Below are 27,397 nucleotides of genomic sequence, written 5' to 3'. Positions count from 1 at the left end.
CTCAGTGGGAGCAGCCAGCGCAACACTGCTCCGCCAACACACTCTCTCCAATTACTGTGGATGGAAAAGTGCTGAAGGACGGCAGAGGAGGGGCCCAGAAAAAACCACAGCCACGGATTTAATGTCAGTTTATTCCAAAGTGAAGATCCAAATGCAAAACAACTACGAGGAGATGCAAATATACCACAATGCTCACAATCTCTAGTTACAGTATTGAATAATGGCCCAGTGTTTTTGCAGCTCATGATGATGTCAAATTCAAGTTGACCTTTGACCCTTGAGATATAAAATGCCATTGCTTCATCATTGGTTAGACATATGTGATAGTTAGTGTATGAATTCTTGAGTTATGTCCAAAAAAACCTTGTTCTAATCAGTTCCTCCTTGAGTTTGTACCAGATGTAATGAAATTCCCTCCGGACGGACAGAGGGACCACCTGAAAACACTTCCTCCAGCCACAGCTGTCACAGATGTGGAGGCTGATTTGTGCCTCTGCGTCCTGTGTGTTTGCCCACACTCACACTGTGCAGTGGGAGTAGTGCAGGATGCAAATGTGCACATCTGCTCTGAAAAACTGATAACGTCAGAATCCACATTTACGGCTTCACACCCGCTCGAGTGCTGAACGATAAATGTGCAAATGTGTTGAGTACAAACATAAATCAGCCTGATGAGGGTGTTCTCTGTGACTCTCTGGATCTTCATCCATTATAGCTGATGTGTTACAGCCTGTTTGTTGCTGCAGCTGTGGTCAAAGGATTCGTCTCCTCATCCTCGTCTCACACATCAGAGGAACATCAAAGCAAAGAGGAGGATTCACGCTTTCTCAGCAGGCTGTTGGTTTTAAAAAAATCCTGGTTAAAAATTGAAGAATGGAGTCTGCTGAGGTTGGCGCCAACCACAGATATACCCAGTATCCCTGTACGTGAACTGTAATCCCTCTATTGGCCCGAACCAGATCCACTGACAGAGCCCCGGGGAGCAAGCTGAGTGCTTGTTAGTGTAATGAGCCCCAACAGACAGCCGTGACCTTCAAACGGCAAGAGAGGGAAGGGATGCCTTTACACTCTCAGAGCACACACAGACACACAGACACACACACACACACAGAGTGTGATTGATAACCTTGTTGCTATAGCTGGTCTTTAATAATGCAGTTCAGCTCTCTGTTCCACTGTGGACAATGTATACAGGCAATTACTGTATCCTCAGAGGATGAGCGCTCTCAGTGCAATAATACAATCATGGAATATTTACTTTCTAGACTCGCTCATGCAGAAACACATATACACGCATGCACACACCCCTACTCCCAGCAGACTGAATCAGCAGAACAGTGGTGATTACTGAAGACACAGACCTGAGGTGGAGCTCGGGGTAATGAGGATTCAGTCCTGGTGTGAGTGACTGCACCACGTGACACTGAAGGGTCACAGAGCGGTGGTGATATTTATCTGCCAGCACTGGAGAGACTGACGCTAATCAAGACGGACGCCAAAATAAATCAGGTCTACACTCTGGGTCCTGACGACTGGAATAAACACTGAATCATCAAACTTCACCGACAGTATAACCAGTGTACACCCACCCAGCCAACAGGAACATAAGGTCTTTGGAGGGTGGGAACTGATCTGTAACCATGGAAACCAGTACCCTTCAGTATCCTCTCACCTGCAGCAGCTGGCTGGATTCCTCAGGGCTGGAATCAGGTGAAGTCATGGGAAAGCAGAACCTCTTCATTTCATTAGTGCTGACAGGTATTGACAGTGACACACACACACACAAAATACACACACACTCATGAATGTGGTCATGGTCAGTGTTGTGGACTGTCAGCTTTGAATGTTAGATCCCTACCCATTCTCATGAAGATGTACATTTTTGATGCCGCAGCCAGCAGAGCATGTTCAATAATGAAAGAGCGAGTGTCTTTAGAGGAAGAGCACAGGTGCTGAGACTGAACACCAATGCCCTTTCACTTCAACAGAAAGTCAGTGCAGCCAGAAACATTTCAGCACGGGGAGAAGCCAGAAGGGAGGGGAGGAGGGGTGGGAAAAACAAGCTGAAGCCACAGTAGATGATGCTCAGCTGATTATACAAACAAACTTTCTAGTGTTTCCTTTTTTTAATCTTCAGTAGCTGGAGTCACTGATGTCTGGAGGTAAAAACTGAATGTGTACTTCAAGAGAGAGTTGGTTGGTTGGGTCCTTTTTCACTGACTTCCAAACTCCACTCCCTCCTCCTCTCTCATCACCTCACCTCCCTCCCCCTCCTCAGGCTGTGCCTCTGCCAGCCCAAACACCAGGGCCCAGGCTCCAGTATGCAGCCTGAAGGTATGAGATGCTCTGCGTGCTGCACAAACATCCTCAGAGAGCAGCACACACTCTGGTCAGCTTTCATCATCCTCAGCGGGGTCACTGTCACGCTGACACCTCCTCTCGTCCCTGTTACCATCATCCTGCTGCAGGAAACTGGAGAAAACACCATGAGGTGCTTCTAAACTAAGCCTCATTATCAGAAGTGTCAGAAACAGACTGATTTCACAATTCACTTATAACATCCGTCAAAATGTCTGTTGGCTTTGAGAGGAAAAAGGACGAAGCAGTGAAATCCCAGTGAAAGCTCTGTCCACAGCTGCCTCTGCCAAGAAGGAAACCAAGGCTGTAAATCATTAGGGAGCTCAGAACAAAGAGGGAGCCATGTGCACATCTGATATTAACTTATGTTTTTGTGTCCTTTGCTTTCTGTAAAGAAGGTTATAACATCCTGTTCGTTTATCGTTAATTCATCGCCTGAATTTATTTCACAATCACACTGATGAATTCTCAGCACAGAGAAAAACTTGAAAAGTTGTTATGAAGTGAAACTTTTAGGGATTTGCTGTCTCAGCGTCTACATTTGGGTTCAGTAAAACTCGTACTCCATTTACACTATAGTCACTAAAGCAAACTCTGAGATGTGGGAACACAGCGACATCACAAAAGTGAAGACCGACAGGGTCCGAAACATGAGCTGTCAGACAACCAGACAGGCCATTAAAGGTCCACACAGTCTAAAGATAGATGTCCATGTGTTTGTGATTATAAAGCAGGTCTAGGTTCTATATTAATACTGTGAAAGTATCAAAGCCTCAGTCCACAGAGAAATGCACACAGCCTGTATTCAGAAACTGAGCCTTAAAACCAGCTGTCAGGACTTCTGGAACTTTGTGATGTCACAAAAAAACAGTCACCGCCCTCAGCCACACCCCAAGCCCGCCCACCTGGACCCACCATCCAACCTTGCAGGATTTGGTTTCTCTGACTGCCTGAAATCTGCTATATTTTTATTGGATCACTCAGAGAGAAGCCTGAGAGAGGAGATGTAAAACTACACTGAGATGGTAAAACCACAAATATATCTTCTGATGGATACAACCATTTCAGATAAAACACTGGAGAGGTTAAAATATGGAGCTTTAAAAAGCCAACACTTTATCTAGATTATCTAAAGCACTCTATCTAGAGGTCAAACTGAAGTTAACATTACAGGAAAACTGTGAATGCACAGCTACAGTTTATATTCAGCTGTTTCCATGTGGCCAAATATCAGTTCAGTTTGTGACAAAGTGAAGATTTGTTTTCATCTTTCGCATCCACAAAGTCTGAACTATCACTTTCAGCAGTTTAATAAGTAACTTCACTTGACATATATTATAAAGAATGACACAAACACTCATAATAAATGAGACACCTTGCAGTGCAGTAAATACACATTTAGTGGACCAGTTCTTTTAAAACTGTCAGAGATGATTCAGCAGAGTAGACAAGGCTGAAAGTTACCTCAAGCAAAACACACTGCAGACAGTAAATATTAGACTGCCCTATATATTCTTAGAGTTTGATCACACACAAGGCGTCCAATAAACAGCAGGTCCTGATCCAGCACATGCTCAGTACAGGCCTGCAATCACGTACAACATCTGCCGCCATCTATCAGCAAAGGATTATGGTCCACTGGAGGAGGATTAATTTGTCGCTAATCTTACCTTCATATTAGGAGAGGGTGGAGATGACACACACACACACACACGCACACTGCTTCTTAGTGGCAGTGTGTGTTTAAATGTGTGTATTGCGTCGTCCTGCACAAAACTAGTGCTCCAGCCTAATAGGGATTTAAATGAACAATGGAAGTGGAGGAGAGAAGTAGAGACACAGGTGATTAGCAGTGTTGGCACAACTTCATTAAACAAAGCTCAATAAGAACCTGGAAATGATTTTGTGTGTGTGTGTGTGTGTGTGTGTGCATGTGTTTGTGTGCATAAAACCAATCACATCTGCAGTGATGATTGGCTGTGTGTCTCTTCCTGTTTAGAGTGCTCATTTTAATCCCTTTAATGATGATTACTAACATGAAGACAATGCATAAGCAATTCCAGCGCTGTCAGTCCTCACCTCACCTCCGGCTCACAGTCAGGAGGAGGGAGAAGGTCTCATAGTACTCTTCACGTCTGCTGAGCTTCAACTGACAGCTGTGCACAGCAGGAGGTCCGACGTGTCAATCAACACACACTGCAGTCTGACAATATGATAACATTCACACTGTTTTGGATTTTGAATAACAGAAAGACACAAAACTGTGACATTTTGTGCAAATCCTCATTCCACTTACTACTGGTCAAAAGCTGGCAAGTCCAGTAAGTACATGGTGAAAAAAAAAAGTTCAGGTCACAAAAACTGAAAAGTAATGTAAATTGCAGGACCCTGTCAGTGATCAAACAGTGTGATAACAATGTACAGCTTCTCTGCGGCAGTGGAACGAACGTAACCCTTGAATGAATGCAAACAGCTCCTACAGGTGCACCAACCTCCAAACCCCTCTGTCTGCACAAAGGCAGTGTTGGAGTGTCACTACACCCTCTGATGTAGTATCAGGACAATACTGTCCTGCAGGAGGTAGGACTGCATGTTGCTATCATGATGCTATCATAAGGCCATTAACAAATGAAGGCAGAGCATTGTAACCCTTTAAAATGTGAGTCTTCCCTTCAGAGGAAGTGCAAAGGAAGCAGTTTCCTCCACCATTAAAAGGAACGAGGAAACTTCAGGACACCCCTTTACTTTCCAAAATCCTCTTTTCATTCTGTGAGGTCGATTTTGAAGTCTCTTTGAATGCTGTCCTCTGACTGCTAAGGCTCCACAGTCCAGAAGAGGGAAAATCTGTGTTGATAAAAATGTTGATTCATTCATCTGAGTCTCCTGCAGTACTTACACTGTGAGCTCAAAGCAGTACACTTCACAAGCAGCACCAAGTGCTCTGCTCATTTCTTCCCTGCTGGGCCTCGTCTCTTAGGATATAGACCTTATACCCTATTGCAGAGACTGTCAGTGAAATGTGCCGCCTTCAATGAACACCTACACACACTAATGGAAAAGTCCTGTGAATTATTTATATTGGGTTAAAAAAAAATCAATCAATTAATCTGAATCTTAATTTACAGTTTGCTAAGACAGAGCTGAACATCAGTCAAATACAAAACAATTAAACTGTTGCCTTGGTAGTAAAGATGGAAACTGAGAGTTGTATATGAATCCTGGATGAGGCAGTTCTTAACACTGAGTGACGTCTGTGTCGTGCACCTGCAGGCTAAATGGCCTGCACTCCCCCATCGACGCACACACACATATTCATACACTGATGGAGCAGCCACAGTATCAAGGACACTTTGAGATGTCGAACCACTGACCTTGGATTACTGGACGACCTGCTCTACCTCCGGTCCACAGTATTAAATATCAACAAAGTCACATGTGACCTGGGGTGTGTTACAGTGCTGTATATGATGACTGGTTAGAAACAGAATCATCAGTATCATGTCTGTCAGTAATCAGTGTTTAATAAGGAAACTAAAGACCATGTCCATCACTGTGCTCGCATCCACTATCTCACAACATGATGAAGCATCAGTTCTCTACTGGCTTATTGGCTCCAGCTGTTTGCAGGATGCTTTAAAACAACTGGCTCGGTGACATTGGGCTGGGGCTAGCTGGTTAGCATGGGGCTAGCTGATTAGCGTGCTAACTTCAGCAGAAGGAAAGAAGTGATAGAAATAGAGGCAAAACAAAAGGGTAGTTTTCCACAACTAAGGACAGAAATGAAGTTTGATGCTGAGTGCATAATGTTTCCTCCGAGACTGGTGAGTAAACAGCTGTTCATGCTAATGTAGCTATGTAGCAGTAGCAAAACTGACAAATAGCTCCTTTAACAGGACACAGAGCTCTGACTGTGACCACTGTGCTTTCATCCACCTCTCAGATTTGTTTCCTGCCAGCTGTAGCTGAGAAATAAATTGGATATCTTATTAAGAAAAATCAGGACCAGTTACCTTGAGACAAGTTTAGTAATCTAAAGCAAACAGTGTTTGACAAGATCATTTATCTTGAATAAGAAAAATAAGATCTGACTTTGCTAATTTGCCACTTATTGCCCTCCTGACTGCACCTGACTGCATGCATTACCACCAGTACTCCTCCGCAGCCTGTTTACACTGAGAGAGAGCTCCTGTAGCCCTGCACAAAGTCTACCAGTCACATTTCACTGTGTTGCCTGTCAATATGTCCATGCTTTGATGTCACCAAGAAAAACTCTGGTGCATTCGCTGCAGCTGGAAAATTGAGTGATTCTAGCTCTGGGGTGATAATAAGAGGAAAAGCAGAGACTTAATGGGAAACCACCAAAGACAAAGACGGCACCTGACAGCTTTAAAAACATCTACATCGAACTTTTTCTCCACTGGCTTAAGCCTCAATCGACCACAGTGCGCTGCAGCCTCTAGGATAATGTGTGCGATGATTTTACTTGTGATGAGATAATTTATGGATCCTGAAAACATCTTTAATGAATACAGACATTATTATGTTAGAGTCTTTGGGATACAAGATGTTTCTGAGGAAGAATAAATTATACATTTACAGCTTCAAGGCTTCTTCCATTAATTAGCTCAGTAATTAAAGCTTGATGAGGGGAAATACAGTAATCACTGGGTATTTAATAATACTCAGTCAGACTTACATTGGGGAATTGAGCGTTTACAGCACATGGTTATACAGGTAGATTTGGTGAAGAGGCTCTCGATGATGTAGAACTGTTAGACAACACGAATCACCACATCAGGGGGAGGTCGGGGGGGAGGAGGGAGTGAAAATGAGAAGTGTACCTGCATGAACACATGATTCATTCATTTATAATGTTGTGACATAGTAGATGCTGCAGGGTGGATCCCACAGCATGGCTTCGACTTTGGAGAATGATGGTGACCCACAGTGATGGACATGATTAACTCTGTCCAGCTCTCTTCATTAGTGACTCATTTAAAGTCATCCATAAAGGGCACAGTGACTTTACTGGCTGTCTGATCACTGGCATTAAAAAACTGAAACTGTACAGAAGAAATCAGGGGTGGGGGAGCACAATAAAGTGAGGGGCCCTACATCCAAAATACAGAAATAAATAAAAAAAACACTGAAAATGTGTACATTTTAATTGATTCTTGACCTTGGACTTTCTGATTGTGTTTGTGGTTAATATTTCAAACTCTTAGTTTACTTACTAGCTTTTCCAGCTTCTTCAGTCTCTTTGGTGTGGCTGGATTCATTACTTGTTCATGTGTGCTTCACTTTCCTCTGCTCAGGCAGTAGAAAGTGTCAAATAAACAATACAGCAGTGTGTGCGTCGTATGTGCATTTACATTTACATCACATTTTTACACTCTGGATAATCTACAGCTCTCACTGTGAGCTGTTTCCATAAGCACTGTTTCGTTGGTAGAAGAAGTTCCAATTAAAACTCCTCACACTTCTAGCTCAAGTATACTGTTGAATAAGTGCAGTATGATGTCATTTTTCAAAACTGTGAGACAGAAATCTCAGAGAGCGATATCGCAAAATCTAAATGAATAAAAACCAAAATATCTGCGAACCTCTATCTACTCCTGTGCATGACATCACCACCTTCCCACTTCCACATCTGCCTGGATTCAGACGGGCCGACAGGACGTGTCCCAGGAAGCCTGAGTCAGAGCTGCCCTCTCACTGCCTGACTCAACATTCCCCTCACTAAAAAGGAAAGGAATTCATCTCCAGTCTCCTTAAGGCCACAGACGTTCACTTCACTCTTTGGGGCTCATTCATGACACAAACAACACACGTGTTCGGTTCAGTACGTCAGCGTGGAAACTGTTAGCAGAGCAGACAGATAGTGGAAACAAAGGCAGCTTTTACTGTGAGTAAGATTTTCATGTCCAGACTTCATTTACGAGGGAAAGCTTGAGAACCACAATTCATGACAGTAAATCCTAAAAATGGAAATCCTGTCACATTCAGGGGCATTTTATTGGTTGTGGACACATCACTGCCTTTAAATAAGGGACGTTTTTGCAAGGCTATTATTGAACAAACAGGTGACGAAATTAAATATGCAAACAAAATAAAGTTTTGTGTGGAACCTTCATCATATCACAAGTTTTAATACGTGAGAAGGAAGCTGAGGGTTCATGGACTTAATGGAGCTCAAGGCTTTCATGGATGGCAGGAAGTCAACAAGTGATGACTGTTTACAGTCTGCCCCTCCCCTGGGACACACACACACACACACACACACACACACACACACACACACACACACACTCACACAAAATATGACTGAGTGGAAATGGAGCAGTGGTGAAATGTGGTCAAGTGTCGGCCAAATCGGTCTGAGGTGGCCAAGCGTGGAGAGAGACTCAGTCACATGTGAGGGGTCGACAGGGGCACTGGAGCAGACGCACCGGGTGGGGGTCATGAGCGTGAACAGAGGGATGGTGAGGGAGACGAGAAGAGACTTCTGCCTGCCTGGATACAGACAGGCCGACAGGACGAATCAAAATGAACTCAATGAGCCTCCTCACACATGCCCTGTGGGAGTCTCAGACACACACACACACACACACACACACACACACACACTTCATGCTTTGCACCCTCCACCTCCCCACGCTCCACCCTGCAATAAAGAGTGTGAATGGAAGTGAACATGAACGAAGAAGAAAAGCATGCTGGGATCAGACGGAGGTATCTGATCCCTGAGGCAGGAAGACAAGTTCAGCTGTCATCCTAAAACCATCACAGACAGGCAGACAGGGAGGCAGGCAGACAGGAGGGTGGGTACAGAGGGCATGCTGGGAGAAGAATCAGTCAGTCAGTGGAAGGCAGCAACAAAGACACTTAATTCTCAACAAACTACAGACTGAAATGGTTGTGGTCTTCCCTGGTCCTCACTGCCTGCACTCCAGGGTCTTATGCATAAAACATCTAAAGTTGGAAAAACGCTCTCAGTTGACGAGAGGTCGTGAGTAATGCATGAGGGTGGGTATCCATGAGATTCCTTCCAGGAAGGAGAATTATTGAGCAGTAATGATGAGGACATGAGGTGACTGGCTGAGTTCAAATGACTGGAGAAGTGTCGACAATCTGTCTGCAGGGCAACACTCAAAAGCACAATTAACACGTTCATTTCAATGAGGAAGCTAAATCGTGTTGCTGAATGACTGGACATACTCCTAAAATCATTGCTGACTTTATTAATGGTTAAGCAATCATTTATTTGGACTTTTTACAGATTAGTAAAAAGTCAGAAGGCTTAGATTAAACCATATTCTCTGCCTGGACAGCCTGTTTAATGTTAGCTTCTCATTAAACATTAATGACTTACAGCTGAGAGTGGTTGATTTTAAAGTGGTATGAAGTGTTTTATATTAGTTACATCATATTCATGGAGGAGCAACACGATAGCTACTCTCTGTAGTGGTGAGGTTGTACCTAGGAACAGCAGTGCTTTGAGCTAAATGCTAATTTCAGTGTGCTAACTAACATGACAATGTTAACATGCTGCAGGTCAACACCTGGCAGTAGCTGTGTCTCTGTTCAGGGGCTGCATCCTTCGAAGGGTGTGGTCTACGATATTTCATACATATATTAAACATATTAATCATGGTTTCTGAGGACATCTTCTTCATGAGGCCTAAACCATTCACTGTGTATCCACAATGCTTCTCCTCTGTGTCAGCAGAGGGGACTGTGATATAGTTTCTCCTTGTAACAAGACAGACTGCTCGAGACTGTTTATTCATCACATTATGTGTCACATCTGTTTATATCATTTCCATCTGATCTGTCAAGGTCTGTCTCTCTGACACGGGACTTGAAGCTCAGCAGCATCAAACTTTTTACTGCTGTGTCACATTTTTGTGAATGAACCTGTACCACAGATGAAGCAGAACAGGAAGCCTCATAAAGACAGTTTAAGGGCACAGATCATACTAATGATCAAATCTGATGAACATGCACCTTCCCATGAACAGGAAGTGCTCATCGGGCTGAAATGAGCAATTTATGACAAGTTCATGCAGTTAGGAGAGTTTCCTGAATCCAACTTGGAAAAACAAGCCTCACAGGAAAAAATGAAGAGACTTTTAGGACAAGAATACAAACATGTTCTTGTCTGTCTGGGCACCATGGGCACCTGTACTGAACCACACAAGAGTTGTTGAGATATTTCACTAAAAACCCAAAAATATCAACCTGCTTTTGGCAGGAGAGGAAAAGTCAGCAGATCATCAATGTCTGGAACAACCAGCCTACTCTGACATCCACAGAGCTGTGCTGCTAACATGGATAAAACCTCATCATCTGAACATTTCAGTGATATTTAAGACCAGTGGCTAAAGATGATTTTTTCTGAAACATCAAAGTCTGAATTTGTCTGTTTGCACTGACTGACCATCGGCAATTGATTTACAGGTGAGTTTTACCAAGTTACACTAGTAGGATACAATCTGCTGGTTGGCCTGATCATGTGTCACTCAGAAGAGTCAGCCAATCAGAGGAGAGGCTCAGAGCTTTTCTTCTGATTAGCTCACCGACCTGTTTCAGAGAGAAAATCGAGTGAGAATGTGTAACACTACAATAATATGAACTAAATCACAAATATATCTTTTTATGGACACCTCAAATAAAACACTGGAGAAGTTAAAACATGGACCTTTGGCACCAACCAGGAGTCAGTGAACAGCTGGAGAAAGGACATCCACATCAAACCCCTCACCCTCCACGCACTCTCCCCACCCACCTCAAATACAATGCAATATTTTAGATTTAAAGGGTTAAAGATACACAATGAGGTCAGACCATGGGAAAAGTGGTCTCAGACCTTTGGACCTCACTGTAGTTCTTGTCTTTAATAATCTCTTTGGCCTGCAATCATTTCCCCAGAGCAGGGTCACACAGTTCACACAGCAGATATGTAATTATGGAATGAGACTCTGCAGATATTTTATTTGCATATTCAACAGAAGGTCGCAGTCAGTCTTCAGCTGAGAAAGCTGTTCCTCACGCTCAGCATATTAATGAAGAAACTGTCCTGGGTTGATTTTTTCCACCAGCATTTAGAAAAACTAAACTCTTTTCACTAAGTTTGCTGCGAGGCAGAGAGTCTACATCCTCGTCTGTACTGTGTCTGGGGAGTTGAATGGTAACTGCAATCTTTCATTCAAAAGCTTTCATTCCTGAAAATCACCAACCCGCAGTAAGGATCAGAACCACAGAGGCCTGATAATAGATGTTAAAAATAGATTTGAATATTACAGTGCCCTTGGTTTGTTTAGTGAGACAGAGAAGAGCCACATGAAGACAGATGAGTCAGACACAGCCGCTCCGCCAGACAAAGGCGGAGGAAGAGAGAAGATCGAGGAAGAGTGGACGTGAAATGATTCTTGAAGAGATGAGTTATCAACTCAAGCTGAACATAAGGAGCTCTGCCCGCGGCATTAAGCTCAGAAGAAGAAGAATGTGGCCTGGGTGGAGCCATGCCCCAGCTGCTGCAGGCAGGGAGGGAGGTAGGGAGGGCTGCATTCACGCTAACAGCTGGGTGCAGAGAGGTCAGCAGGCTAAAGTCAGCTCTGTCAGAGGCCGGACACACTGGAGAACAGACACTCACACTGATAGATAATCAGTGTGTGCTGGTCGACACACACTTCTTATAGGAAAGTGTTGTGTTTGTGTGTTAGTAAACAGGTAGTGTGGAGACCAGCACCTGTAACACTCCCTCATTAACATGCTGCATCTCATTGATTTGAATTATACAAATCCACAAATGACATCGTTTTTTTGACTGAACAGGTTTTTACATCTGTCTCTTCATGAGAAGTTAAACAAAGCTACTCGTCTCATTGCTCACTTTATCTGGACATCGGGACTGATCGGGACCAGCTTGGACCAGGTTTGGTCCAGTTCTTTGAAAATGCAGCTGAAATCAGGACAGTAAAGCCAGTGTTATGTTACTGGCACAGTTGAAGTTATTCAACACTGTCTAGTAACAAACAAGCCCATAGGTCGTCTGTCAGCAGGTTATTATGACCCATAGGTAGGTTTTGTCGCTAGGCGACATCTAGTGGTTGTAGTAATGATGACAGGAGCAAAGGGAAAAGTGCGGTGACGTAGTTTATAGAGCGACAAAGTCCACGTCATGACACAGGAGAGTGGTGTTCGATTCCCAAGTGAAAGTAGCAGCTTATGTTGCTTCTATTGTCCATGACTGTTATTATTGTAACCATGACAACAAAAATTGTCTAATTATGAGGAAGTACTTATTTTAACCCAAATCACCATCTTTTCCTAAACCTAACCAAGCCAAAATGATTATTATTGTAACCATGACAACCAAGGTCCGGTACACCTGCTGCTGTAGGGGCGCTATTTCAGGAGACGCAGCTGTGGGTCGTATCGGAGGATTGATGGCTGTTCAGGTTGGAGGAGCGGCTGGAAATGGCTGGAAATTTACTGTTGATGTTTTAATCTGTTGAAAGATTTTCTACAAGTAAAAGATTGGGAAGAATATTTCTTTATATTAAAACAGTTTCATGCCACCAATCAGGAAAACAGACACAAGGTCGTTGTTTTTAAGGGTAGATTCTCTCCTCGAACACCGTCAGCCACAAGGAGAGAGAAACAGAGAGAGAGAGAGAGAGAGACGGAGAGAGAGAGAGAAAGAGAAAGAGAGAGAGGGACCGGCTGCATACACAGAATAAAAATGTCTAACAGCACAGTGATAATAAATCACAATAATTTGTCCTGATGATTTAAGCGACATATCTTTTTTACTGTGCTATTTGTAACTTATATCAAACAGCCGGACCACGTTGTTTGAACTGAGTGTGTGCTGCAGTGAGAGGACTGTGCAGCACAGCTCCACACAGACAGCCAGGGCCGGTCAGCGGTTTGGACTGGAAACAGGCAGCACATCCTAGTGTAAAGCTCAGGGGCAGAAAACATGATAGCAAGAGAAAGACATTCAATAGGCTGAAAGCTACAGCCGAGCTATCTGAATACATTTGCATGAAATCATAAATAAAAGCACTCAATGGTGAGTCTGTGGTGACTAATCATCAGCGCCCTGTTCATGGATAACTGAGATAAGTTGATTGAATTGTTGATGATTTGACTCAAGCCTTTCAGTTGTTGTCTTTTTTGATGTAGCCACTAGAGAGCAAAGTCCAAAGTCTATATACTGTATAGTGGCTCTGAAGCTGCTGTCGTTAATATCTTTATAATAACAAGGGATGAAATGACTTCATGTTATTTGAAAGGTGTTGCTCAAAGTGACGAACCCAGTGAAAACATTTAGAGCTGCTGTCTGCTACCTGCTCAGCAGCAAACAGAGAGAGAGGGGGTGAGAGCTTCACTGGTGAAGGTGGTGGAGCTTTAGCAGCTGAAGAGCTAAAGATACTTCCTGCAGGCAAAAACACAACCAAGAAACACAGCTGCAAGCAGTGACTCCAGGGCTGAAGCACCAGGAGGAAGCAGGTCAACCGCACAAGCTTTACACTGCAAGCAGCAACGAGCAGGTTTCAGACTTGACAAAGCCGAGCAAAGTCACTGCAGCGAGTGTGACTGTGTTTAGAGGTGGAGTGAGAGCAATCACACACTGTTTCATCATCACAGAGTCTGCAGCATTTCAATGACGGTACACTCAACGTCCCACCATTTGTCCCCCCCGTCAGTGGATTTGACACTTGGTGTGTGTGTTCAGGAGATAACACAGGATGTCTGCAGTGAGTTTAGTCAGTAACCTCAAAGGCATCTTGACTTACGAGCAAATATATGACAGGCCACGCCCACTTGCACCAATCAACAGAGGTGGCTTGAAAATTAAAATTTGATGACTTTAGAAAAAATAAGAAAAGATGCTGACTTTAACACTTTTACTTTTTACTTGGACTTCAGTGTTTTGACACGAACACTAAAGAGCCTGTTTCCCACACTCTGATTTATCTGTGGAGGTCGGCCACAGCCACACATTGATTTTTGATGCTTGTTTGTCCTGCTCTCTGCCTGGGGCAGGGCCATGCACTCCATGCATGTTCCACACACATTACTCCTGAAGGGTTAGAGTCATGATAAATATAATTGCATAATAAATAAATAAAAAATATATTGAAAGCAGTGATTTTGGGGTCAAGTCGAGGAGGAAGCAGCTCAGTCGACCAAAATGAAAACTGTGAGCAGCAACCAGCAGGTTTCAGGCTTCACAAAGTCCCTTCAGCTGACTCTGTTTAAAGAGGGAGTCAGACCAATCACACACGTGTGTCCTCATTACAATGTAAAAAGCATTTCAGTAATTGCACATCTCTGCCATTCGCCCCCCCTTCATCAGATTTGAATGAAACTGTGTGTGTTCAGGAGATAACACAGGATGCCTCAAAGTCATACTGACTTATGAGCAAATATCTGAAACCAATACGGCACTTCAGGTTTTGGTTAAAACACCTGAACTAGTGACATTGTGTCCACTGGGTCTTGCTATTTGTATCGGCCTTGTATCAAAATACCTCAGACATGTGCCCAGATTCAGGATGATTTACTGACTAAGCCCCACCCCCTTGTGAAGTTCACTAGTCAAGTTCTTGGGAACTAAATGAGAGATGTTAAGCTTGCATATCTCATAACACGAGCCTGCAGACTGACCGGTTTAGGCATCAAGCTTAAGAAGATGACAGTGAGTAAAGATAATTAGTGTGGAAGGTCGAAACTGTATTTTGAGGTGTAACTGTTGTTCCAGGTTTTTGGACGACTGTCAAATCAGTCTCAGCCTCTTCACTCTGACCCTCTGAAGACGCCATTTGTCCAAACCAGCTGCTGTTCAGACGCCTCCTCTCATGGATGGTGGATAACATCAGTACCTGTGTGATGTTTCAAACACACTGCTCTCCATCTGTGTGAAGCTCCTCTGCATTGCTTTTGTTATTTCCACTGGGGGCTGCCTACGCTAAAAATATATGTTACTGTTACTGAGACACTGTGGATCAAAGTGTCTGCAGAATGCAGCATGTTCACAATGTGTCTGCAGTCCTCCAATACTATTTATTATTAAATTTAATCAGCTCCAAAATGTTACATGACTACCCATTCAGCCTCTGACCACAGCCCGGCAGGAGGTGTTGTCATCAGACACTGCTGACTGGAATCAGAGGGAGGGATCTGCCCTCCAGCTGTCAGACGCTGTCGCTAAACACTCCTCATACTGCTGCTGAATCAGTTCACTGGGTCAGATTAAAGCACGGGGTGAGAGAGGTTACTACTACTGGAATACACACACACACACACACACAGTGTAAGCACTTGATCTCAGGACTCTCATGATCCTGGTCGGTGTGTGGTCGACTCATGGACAGTGACTGTGTGAACCAGCTCCAAAAAAAATTCACCAAGAACTTGAAGTTGAAATAGAAAAGCAACTGTTAAAAGTTAAGTCCTCAAAATTAACAGATGATTGAAACTGACTCAGAAAATCTTAATTCATGACTTTGTGCCTATGAGTATTATTCTAGTGCCATCCTCATGTCACCAGAACAAACTCTTTGGTCTTTGATGGGGAATCTTGAATCTACTGGTCTGATTGAGATGAAGCTGGCTGTGGATCTTCATGGTCCACAGAGGATGGATCCTGCTGATTTTCACAGCACATTAACCACAATGTTCACTTGTATACAATAAATGTACTGAGCAAATTGAAATGAAATTTGCTGGACCCATTCCTGCTTAATATATAATATAATCTATAATAACCTTGTAGTTTCCCTGTAGCGCCACCCTGAGAACAAAATCAGCACAGTGATGAATGTTACAGCCGCTCTGCTTTTCTAGTTCTTTAATTACCCACACGCTTCCCTCCAGCAAATGTACACCCTACTGTGACCCATACACACACACACACACACACACACACACACACACACTCTCTTGCTGTGATTTCACTCCAGTTCAGCTTCATTCAGTGTGAATTCGCTCCAGCTCGTCCGCCTCCATCTGTGTACTTTGAGAGATTACTTCAAATCTGTAGTGCTGTATCACGTCCAAGGCAAAGCAGGGGATTTCAAAAGCAAGTGCATACATGCACACATAAACACCCATGCCTCTACATGTGCAGCTTACAGACACATTTGAGTTTCAGCGATTTTGGCTTCTTGAATCATATTTTGTGCCAATATTCAATATCTTTAATTTGGACCATTTTCTTGGCAGAACATGAATCAAAGCCAGACTTGAGAGTTTTTCCACAAATTTCCTCTTGTGCAATACCTTCTGAAAAAGCATTTGAACAGTTTTGGGAGACTAAAACCCTCAACAGCTGGAATCTTTCCCCACTTGGCTGTCCTCTCACGTGGAGAGAGGTAGCTTATTAATACTGCAGCAGTTAGTGAAGACTGATACTGCTGGTGCTTATGTGTCTGATTTAGCTGCATGAAAATACAAAGATGGCGTGGAGGTCCACACTGTGTTGGCTCTGTCCTCAACACATTTTACTGGCACTCCCAGCCGGAGCAGGTGTGACCCAGTGTGCTATGACAGTCTAATCAGCATGTCTCTAACAGAGACTGCGGACGTCTATTCACTGTACTGTCATGGCCCACCAGTCCCACCGGGAGAGAATCCTGCTAAAGTCTAGGAGCTGGAACTGAACCATCATTCACAATCATTTCCAGATTAATTCTGTTTGACCCAACTCGCTGATGTAAGACCTGTGAGCCGACCTGTGTCACAATTCAAACAGGCTCAGGGAAAATAAATCAGTGGTCAAAAATAGTGAGGGCAAACAGCTGGCACAGCGAGGAAGACCCTCTGATGAAGATCAGGTGTTTCACCTCGTTAACGTCCACATGATGTTTTTCTATAATAAAGACACATGATGAGTGAAATAATAAGTCAGCACCATGACTGACTGTTTCCACCTTGAACTGCAGTGAACCAATGACAGTCTCATAAAAACAGATTCAGACAGTCAGGGATTCATACGTCATAGAACCTGAGGAACCAATCCTGTCACCTTGTGGGGATGGGGGGCGGGGCTAAACACACCTGAAATCTTGTCAGTACAGAGAGCCAGAGTTAGCATTAGCACAACCTCTAACACTGTGTCAGCCACTGCCAGTTACAAGCTAACAAACGACATAAACTAATAAAAGATGCTAACTATGCTAACTGTTCTGATCCGTCTGCTGGTCTCTGATTCTGGTCTCAACAGACTCCTCATCTGAGTCTGGGTCTGACTGAGGCTCCAACATGAGGCTGAGTCTCTCTGATGTTTCCTCCTCTAACATCTTCATCCTCTCTGCTCTTTCACCTGGACACCTGGAGCCAGCAGGTGGTGGGCGGGGCCAAGGCCTGATCCAGGTGTCTCAGTCAGGACGTCAGAGTAGATGAGCTTCAGACCAGTTTCTATGAAAACATGTTCAACTAAATATGAATCAGAGCAGAGGATTTTTACAGAGTTTAAAACATGAAGTTTAACTAATTATGCTGATCTTCCAGAGGACAGCAGCAAACCTCCAAACCCCTCTGGATATATAAGAGGCCAAACAATGACTTTGCTCCTTGACTGTTAGGAGTGCTACAGTGACACTGGTAAGGATAGAAAGAGAAAAGACTCCGGTGTTGAGTCAGGCTACACACTCACTCTAAGTGTTGAATTCGTGGTATTCCCTGGTGAGACGTCCTTCCACATTTTGTCCAGGTTGGACCTGTGTTGCAGCACTTCCGGCCTTTCAAATGTTGAAACTGTGAAACTCTAATTTGTGTATTTTTGCTATAAGCTGGGACTCAACCTAATTTGAACTAATCTCACCATGTGAGCCACAAAGACAAATCTACCCCCTTGTAAAAATGATGTTGGCACGACTGTAAGACTCACCATTACATATGACTGAAGCTAATGGATTTTTTTTGAGAATTTATTCATAATATAATGGTATTTCAGATGCTCCCTGGTGAGCATTTTACAGGCTTCCCTTATATCAGAGGTTTGATGGATGGTGCAAGTGGCAACAGACTTTAACGTCACGTCAAACAAACACAGACGCTTCAAATTTTAATTCACACAATGAACACTGGTCCCTCCACGGAAGGGTTGGAGGTCTGGGATATTAGTGTCTTCCTCAAGGACACTTCAGCAGGCGGAGATGCTTGAGATTTAAACCTAAGGCACCTCTCTCACCGCACAGAATCGATGATGGTGATTGATCTGAGGGAGCGTGATGTGTGTTAGAAAGATGCTTGGTGCATAAAAGAAACGGATACACATGTCCATAAAAGTAAAGGATGTATGGTGGAGACATGGCTGTAGAGAGTCGTCTGATGCTGGACTAGTGGGCGGGTGAGTCCAGACACTAAACACTAAGTGTCAGTGTCCAGCTCTGACTGAGATTTATAGCCCTGAAGAGCAGGCTACCACTCATCCTGTGAAAAGAGTTGTATAATGTATTCTATGGCTGTGAAGCAGCTTTATCAAGTCTGAGAAAATAACCCTGATGATGCCTCACAACTGCCTCGTCTCAATCGAAGCGGTAATTTAGCTCAGCTGTCTAACCTTAAAGGTGCAGTAATCAATTTTTGACCACCTCTTTGTCAGCAGCTGCCTGCTGAGAGTCAACCACGACGTTAAAGCAAACCAAACTACTGAGCTGAAAAACTACAAAATGATCCTGAGAACACAGTGTCAGTTGGTCCATTTTTAGCTTTCAATCCTAAAATCTTGTTCTCTTAATTTAACCCTTTGCTAACCGTCACACATGACCAACAGGCAAAAACAGTGTTGTAACGTAACATGAACTACTGTCACATTTTACATTGTGTAGCAGCCTCATCCTCTATGTGTCCACAGTGTGTGATCTTTGCTTCAGAAGTGTGATTGGTTTGTTCCTGGTGCCATCTGGTTGATGCTATAAAATCCAAAACAGCTAGTCTGCACATGTTCCTTACAGGTTGTCGCTGTTGATGTCAAGCTCCCGAAACATCAACCAGTTACAAACCATTTGAGTTGGTGTGTGTGTGTGTGTGTAGAAGTTGGACTTTGTTAACCAGCAGGATTATTTAATCATCCTGTAATCAATATGCTTAATGAGCCACATTAAGACCCAGTGGAGGTCAGAGGTCACAGCTCACTGTAGAGAGTTCAGTGATGAAATCCAGTGAGCAGCACTGACTTCTGAATGTCTTTACTTTTCAAACCACCTCCTTAAACACAGGTGTCTAATTTTAGAGACTGTCACCCTGCAGTTATAGTGAATGAATCACATTAATCTTTCATTACCTAATTCATGCATGCTTGTTTCTATTAGTTTGTTTGTCAGCAGGATGTTTGCAAAATAGATGAATGTATTGTTAAGCAAACTGGGGAGCAGTTAGGCTTCGGGCCAAGGAACAATTGATTCAGTGTTGGTGGGGATCCAGATCTGCTGTTTCCTCCATCAGACAATTATCAGTCTTTCATCACAACCACGAAACTGACAGAGACAGCGTATGTTTGCAAGTGCAGTAATGGGAATGATGTATTTTGGTGTGCTGGGTGTTTCTGACAGAAAACTAAGAGCTGACTTGTAAAGGGAACAGATGACTGTCGTGAAGTCTTAAAAACCTGCCTCATCTCTGAGAGGGAAGACAGAGTGGCTGTTTTCCAGATGAGCGAGGCTGCAGCTGGACCCTTAGGCACAGGAGGAGCTGGCTCACTAGCCAAGTTGCCCATTGTTTGCCACGAGAACAGAAGAGGCCAATTAACTGAGCCAATGGTGGGAAATCACATGTTTCAGCATCTGTTACACCTACACCTTAGCCTCTCTCTCTGCCTCCATCTGTCTGACCATCAGTGAGGTTTTTATCTGCCCGTTATAAAGCAGTTTCTCCAACAAGCCTCACTTTAACTCTGAGAGCTTTAATCATCCATCCTCATGGTCCTGTGTGTGTGTGTGTGTGTGTTTATTACAGGCATATACACTGATCAGCCACATTAAAACTGGTTAACTGGTTTTATTTTGACCATTTAGCAGATCATACTGTGACTTTTAAATTTGAATGTTGCAGGAATTCATTCATTTTCGTTCATGTCTGTAACAATCTGAAGCAGATTATTATATCTGTTAGCAGATTCTTGAAAGCAGCTGTTGAGTTGTGTGAAGATTAGCTAATGTAAAAGTTAGATGATGACTGTGATGAGGTTTGGCTCTGCCCTGTGAAGTAAGATACATGCTGGTTAACGTTTGGAGGACCGCCAACAAAGCATTATTCTTTTTATTTTTCTCACCAGTCAAGTTGTAATTAACAAAACACATGATGAATTGTGGCGTAAAAACCTTTACAATTCACCTGTGGACATTAGAGACGCATCTGCTGCATCTCTGCTGCATCTCTACTGCAACTTTAGAGTCTGTGAAGTGATATTTTTACTGTACAGAGTAGAATATGAACCTACTATTTATGAAACATAAATACATTCATTCACATTTATGGAGCACTAGAGCAGTAATGTTAACAAACATGCAGAAATCACCTTTATTTTCTTAGAACATATAGAAAGCACGAACACAACACGTGGCACTCGCAGCTCTCACTGCTCCCAGCTCACCAAGCACTCTTTGTGAAAGGCCTGACGTCAGCTCGGCGTTAGCGTGCTGTTGACACAACGCCTTGATCTACGTCACCAAGTGCGGTACAGTGAGTCTTTCAACAGGGGAGAGGGGGAGAGAGAGAGAGCGAGAGAGAGAGAGAGAGAGAGGGGGAAAGGAGTCAGCAGAGTCAGCAGAAAGAAGCTGGGTGCAAAATAACTGATGACATTCTGACAGAGCACAACTCTATTTGTGTGTGTGTGTGTCTGTGTGTGTGCGTGTGTGTGTGTGTGTGACACGGTGCAAGGCTGAGAAGCCAACAGTATTTCTCTCTGTCAGAAGCCAATGTCGCTCCAATGTCAGCTGATCAGGTGAAGGGATGGCTGACGTGTTGTTCTTCTCTCCCACTGAAGTGCTCTTTTCTCCATGTGTCACCTGAACGCCTCTTAAAGAGTCTGTCACCTGTTAATGCTTGTTTGTTCTTTATTTTTCATACTTGTCATTTATGTGTGTGTGCAGTGGCTTCCCTCTGGTGTGCTCCTGGGAGGGCTGAACATGTCAGTGTGAGTGTGTGTCATTGGGAGTTTTATCTTTATGAGGAGCAGGTTGAGTTTTAGACTTTCAGACAACTTGCAAAGCAATATTAAAGGTCCACACAGTCTAAAGGCAGATGTCCATGTGTTTCTGATTATAAAGCAGGTCTAGGTTCTATATTAATACTGTGAAAGTATCAAAGCCTCAGTCCACAGAGAAATGCACACAGCCTGTATTCAGAAACTGAGCCTTAAAACCAGCCGTCAGGACTTCTGGAACTTTGTGATGTCACAACAAAGCAATCACTGCTCTCAGTCCTGCCCCAAGCCCCGCCCACCGGTCCAGGTGGATGGGGCACCATCCAACCTTGCATGATTTGGTTTCTCTGAGTGTTTACCTGAAATCTGCTATATTTTCATTAGATCACTCAGAAAACAGTCAGCCAATCAGAAGAGAGGCTCAGATCCTCTCTTCTGATTGGCTGACTGACCTGTTGTTACTAGAGCTCCAGAGAGAAGCCTGAGAGAGGAGATGTCTTTCTTTGACATAAGATCTACTTTTCAGATGAATCATACAGATCACCTCATGAAAAGTTTCTATATTAAGATATTTAATTTTAAAAGTGAACCAGCCTCAGTGAGTTTGGCGTTTGGAGTTCTAGGGAAACACAAGGTGGAAGATCTGCAGCAGCAACTGAACTTTCAAATTAAAATACTTACACTGCATCTCATAAATAAATAGCAGCCCTGTGCAAATGAAAACTCCACATGAACTAAGCATGCAAAAAAAAAGAGGTGGAAAGATACGAATCACAACTTCCAGTCAGGACTTTCACAATAAAACCAGTGTGGAAACAGGAAGTCCATTTAAATGTTAAACCTGTCAGATCAAACCTGACTTCATTTGAGAGACACCAGGATAAAGGACAAATCCACCACCTGCTGCTGTTTGTACATGTTGCACATCACTGTCTGATGCTTCATTTCTGTCATGAAATCCGCCCCATCTGCTCTCGCTTCAGTTAGTGGTTTCCTACACTTCCCAAAATGCCTTTCATCAACCCACAGAGAGGAGCCTTGAAGGCAGATGCAGGCACAAAAATAAGGCAGACACAACTATCTGCACAAAGACTGGACCAGGATGAGACGTTTAGAGGTGAACAAAGACAGTTTATGTCCAAACTGAATACGGGTGTGTCAGCATCTATTTAGAGACAACTCTGGGAGTTGGCAGCACTGTGCACATGTAAACCACTCATCACAAGACCTTTAGCCTTGAATCTACACATCTGGCCCCAGAAATGTGGTCCATGCAGCTGTGGTGAGACATGTGGGCGGGGGGAGTGGCAGCGATGGCATCACAAAGACAAAAAAAAAAAAAAAATGAAGTCGCCCACTTTAGAGAAACAAAAGTTCTTTACCCAGAGCAGGATTCATCTGGTGGCAGCGCTGTGCTCTCCTCTCTGATGGATTTCTCACTGTGCGACTGTTGACTGCTCTGACTCTGATCTGAGGAACTCACACCAAACCCTGATTAGCTGAAAGGTGCTCTGCTTTCAGATTCCACTGTAATGTCTCACTGTCTGCACTTGGCCAGTTTGTCTCCTAGTAGTCATAGTTCTCTCTGACAGCTTAGTGCTGCTGAGATATTGATGTCCAAAGTTTTCACATCCTTGAGAGGGAGAACGTGTGGTGAAGTTTCTTCTCTAGGCCAAAATATATCAGGGACCATAAAAGAACAACAACAATATATACAGGAAATCATCTTCATTGCAATACATTTTTACAGTGAAGTCAACCTCTTTTGTCTGCCGGTGTTTCAGATCCCTGGAGGGTGGGGCAGGTGTGTCAGTGCCAGCTGGTAACACCTGGGCCCGGTGTGAGCAGCCCATAAACCTCTGGCTGCTGCTGACAGTCCCGCATCCTCACCTTCCCTGTGCTCTAGGTCTTTATTTGTTCTTTTCTTATATTCAGTTTTTGTGCACTTACAGCACTTGCACACACTCTCATGCACATCCTGCTGATTCTACTGACATTCACACTCCTGGCTTATTGTGTTGTCATTATACAAACTGCTGAAAACAATGTGGCTCCAGCTTTCGCCATGGCCAGATGTCAGTCGTGGTATTTTGTGGAAAAAGAAGTTTAGTCTTAGTTTGTCAGTGTCTGAGCCTGGATTATAGTCACTATCATCATTGTGTGTCAGCTGTTGTGCACAAACACAAACACAGTTCTCAGTAGAGTCAGCAGCCGTATGCTACAAAGTTCAGCAACTAGCTGTGAAACTGAGTTTATCCCAGATTCCCTCGAATTCAAATCCTGCCCTTAATTACAAGAGAGACTTTCCTCCTGTGACAACAGGCCACAGGTCTGTGTCAGCAGGTTATTATAACCCATAGTTAGGTTCTGTTGCTAGGCGACATCTAGTGGTCGTAGTAATGATGACAGGAGCAAAGGGAAAAGTGCGGTGACGTAGTTTATAGAGCGACAAAGTCCACGTCAGGAGGAGCTTGGGGTGGATGGATGAATATGACACAGGAGAGCGGTGTTTGATTCCCATGTGACAGTAGCAGCTTATGTTGTTTCTATTATCCATGACCGTTCGCTGTTATTATTGTAACCATGACAACAAAGATTGTCCACTGTTAAGCGAGTACTTAAGATCTTTTCCCTAAACTCAACCAAGTAGCTTTTCTGCCTAAACCTAACTGAGTCATATATCATCCAGTGCGCTGCTGTCCATACACTCCGCATGCTTATCATGGTAACCATGACAACCAGCCCCTACGCCTGGCGTCTGTTTCAGGCAAGGGTTTAAAAAAACAACCTATGCTTGTTCAGGTTGGAGGACTGGTTTAACGACAACCATCTCTAATAGTCACAGTAGCTTCTAGTTACTAAGAACAACATTAATTCTTCCAAGCTAGCTGTGTACCACAGTAACCAACGGAAACAAACAACTTTTCATTCAATCAAACAAGACAAAAATTACAGTTACAGTTATTCACCGTGGTTCTCGGAGCTGCCTCATTATCTGCAGCAGTGAGAAAACTGACTGAGATGGATGAGGCCTCTAAAAGTCCTCACAGGGATGTAAATGTGTTGGTGGTAAACCGTGCTCGTCTGTGTGCCAGGTTTCCTTCTTTCCCTCCATCTCTTTGTTCCATTCAGAGGCTGAAAATGAGATTTCTGCACAAAGCTAATGAGCTGCTTTTATGGGCTCGTTTTCTGCTTTTCTCTCACACTTTTTTATTTCCCCTCCTTCACACACTTGTTCTTTCAAATCTACTTTTCAGCTCGTCTTTTCTGACACGCAGTCTTTTCTCCCCAACCCCTCCCTATACCAGCATCTCATCCATCTAGCTCCTCTCTGGGGTGCGGTCTGCACGATTAAAGGTTTTGTGGGAGAGCTGAGTCCCAGGGAGGGCTACTTGGAGCCAGATCAGCCCCCTCCGGAGCCACAGCTGGCCTCCGGGACTAAATATAGAGAGAGAGCTTAGGCTTTGGCAATCCAGGAGAAAACAGGGTCTGAAGCAGATACTAACACAGAAGGAAGGAAGATCAATTTAGATAAAACCCCAAAGGCTGGTTCCACAGAGAGGGAGAAGAAAGAGATGTAATAAAGGCAGTGAGATGAGCAGAGTGTGAGAGCGTAGCCGAGCATGTTGTCCAGCCCTAACCTGCACTGTAGACTGAGGTGATTTCAGATGCTGTGGACGGCCCCAGCTGGACTTTCTGTGGCCTGAACGGCTCAGCAGCTCACAGGCTGGTGAGTCCCACTGCACACAAACATTACAGCCTCAGCACGAAGCCAGTGTGGAGCCGACCGCTGCTCTGCTGCATGGTTTTTACATTATAGGTCCCCTTCTTCCAAAGTATAGCTGCTGATGTAATGAGCTGAATAATGTGTTTTCACATATACCAGGCAGCCGTTAGTTTCATTTAACGTTAGTGCAGGATGAAAATTAACTCACAGAGACTTGAAATTAGCTGGACACAGGTCATCCATCATGGTAAACATCATCATCATCATCATCGTGTTGTGATGTGTCACTGTGCTCCAGTGGTGACAGGAAGCACACACACATCCAAGGCTCCTGGTTAAGATCTCAAACATCAACCTTCCTGAGCATGAAGGTCCATTCTAATAGGGGACTATTATTATCGTTTTCATGAAATCTGTGCAAGCTCAATGTTTTTCTTTTGGATTTTGACCTAACAGTGTAGACTGTGTTTCTGATGATTGAACTTCCTATCAGCACCTGAAGGCATCACTTGCAAGACAAGTCATGCTTTAAAGGTTCAGTAAACTGGATTTAAAACAACATAGCAGTGAACAACTGTTTTTGATGTAACGATAAAGAGGAGTCAAGGTTTCTTGAGCTGAGAATGAAGCCACGCCCCCTCTGTGTGTGTTGTAATCTGAGTTTCTCTGTTCTTTGTTTTTGTATCCAGTCTGCTAGTGCATGCATGTTAGTACATGTACGGGTGCATGTTAGTGCATGTGAGTCCTTCCTGTTAAACACAAGCACACTGCCCACAGGTGAGATGACACAGTGCAGTATGCAGCGCTCAGGTGAAAGTGACCTTCCAGAATCTCCTCCGCTGAAGAAGAAAGGCTCAGACAGAGATGAGACCAGAGCACAGGAGGAGTGGACATGAGGACCACTGACTCAAATCCTCACACCCTGCTGACTGAGAATGTGACGGGAGGGGAGGAGGGAGGGCGGGGTGAGGGGGAGGCCGAACAGAGGCCTGAGGTGTGGCTGACGAAGTGTTTGCTCTGGTTTGAGATGCTGGTGGTGTAGTGATGATGGTTTACAGAAGCTTTAAAAGTGCATAACAATACTTAATTTAGATTCTAAAAAGATATATTTTATTAAATGAAATCAATAAATAGGTGCCCAGGGCAGATAATAATGACTGTAACATAATAACTTGTCAAAGGCCTCTGTGAATATATCGTTAAAAGAAGAATACAAAAGAATTTGTATAAGCCAATAAAATTTATATAATTTATAATTTATAAGTATTTAAGAAATGATTAAAACTCAGCTCAATCGAATCAGATGTTATTTCATCATTCTGTTTTTTATAGTAACTGGGTATAATTAATATAATTATATAATTGGAGTTTATTTTTATTCGTTCGTATTTACAGCCCAGAGAAGCATGTTCCCGCCTTTTGAGCCCAGCTGATGACTTTGGTCTGACAACACAAACTTCTTTTGCAGCTTTACTGCTGAAATTCTTGAAATGCAGAGAGCGGGCAGGAAACAGGGTGAGGCCCGCGTTCAGTTCAGATGACTTGACAGCCTCAGCAGCAGCGCTGGTAGCCACCTCTCCGTGTCAGCTCCATTTGTGCTCTGTAGCAACTGACGCTGCTGAAGCATAAAATGGAGAAGGAAGGAGCCAGTTTCAGCCCAGTTCTACCAATCGAAAACGCAGAAAAAAAAAACAGTCCATGTGGTGACAGAGCTGACAGGAAGAGAAATGGGATTGATTTTACACTAACACTGGCTCAGCAGCTGGACTCACTTCGAGGGGGGGGGGGGGGGGTGGCGTTCCCAATTGGCTGCTAAATGTCTACACAAGCCATCGATGGTGATCGACCTGCTGCTCTGCTGAAGGACCTGCAGCACAAACACACGCTAAATTTCTCGCGGCAAATCAGTTCTGCCGCGCTGAACGGCAACATGGGAAAGGCTGCGTGTGTGTGTTTGGGTACTCTTAGAAAGAAATACTGATGTTTTCTAAAAAGAAATTCAGTGGAGGGTGAAACCACCTAAACTAAGTTTTGCCACCTTCAAAGGGTCAGTTCCTCCAAATCACGAAAGTTCTCACTCCTTTTGTGCTAAAGCTGCAAGTGCAGAAATTTTGAAATGTTGACTTGTTTTTTATTTATTTAATTTGTAA

General features: G+C 43.7%; 1 protein-coding gene across 4 annotated transcripts in view; it reads right to left on the bottom strand.

Moving 5' to 3' along the window:
- Window positions 1-27,397, bottom strand: part of chst11 (carbohydrate (chondroitin 4) sulfotransferase 11) — a 92,350-nt gene that overhangs the window by 29,399 nt on the left and 35,554 nt on the right. The window lies entirely within an intron of this gene.

Source organism: Trachinotus anak, unplaced genomic scaffold, assembly GCF_046630095.1.
Source record: "Trachinotus anak isolate AG129_WGS33_773 ecotype Australia unplaced genomic scaffold, CSIRO_AGI_Tana_v1 ptg000018l, whole genome shotgun sequence".
NCBI classification, from domain to species: Eukaryota; Metazoa; Chordata; class Actinopteri; order Carangiformes; family Carangidae; genus Trachinotus; species Trachinotus anak.
This window is presented reverse-complemented; position numbering and strand designations above follow the sequence as displayed.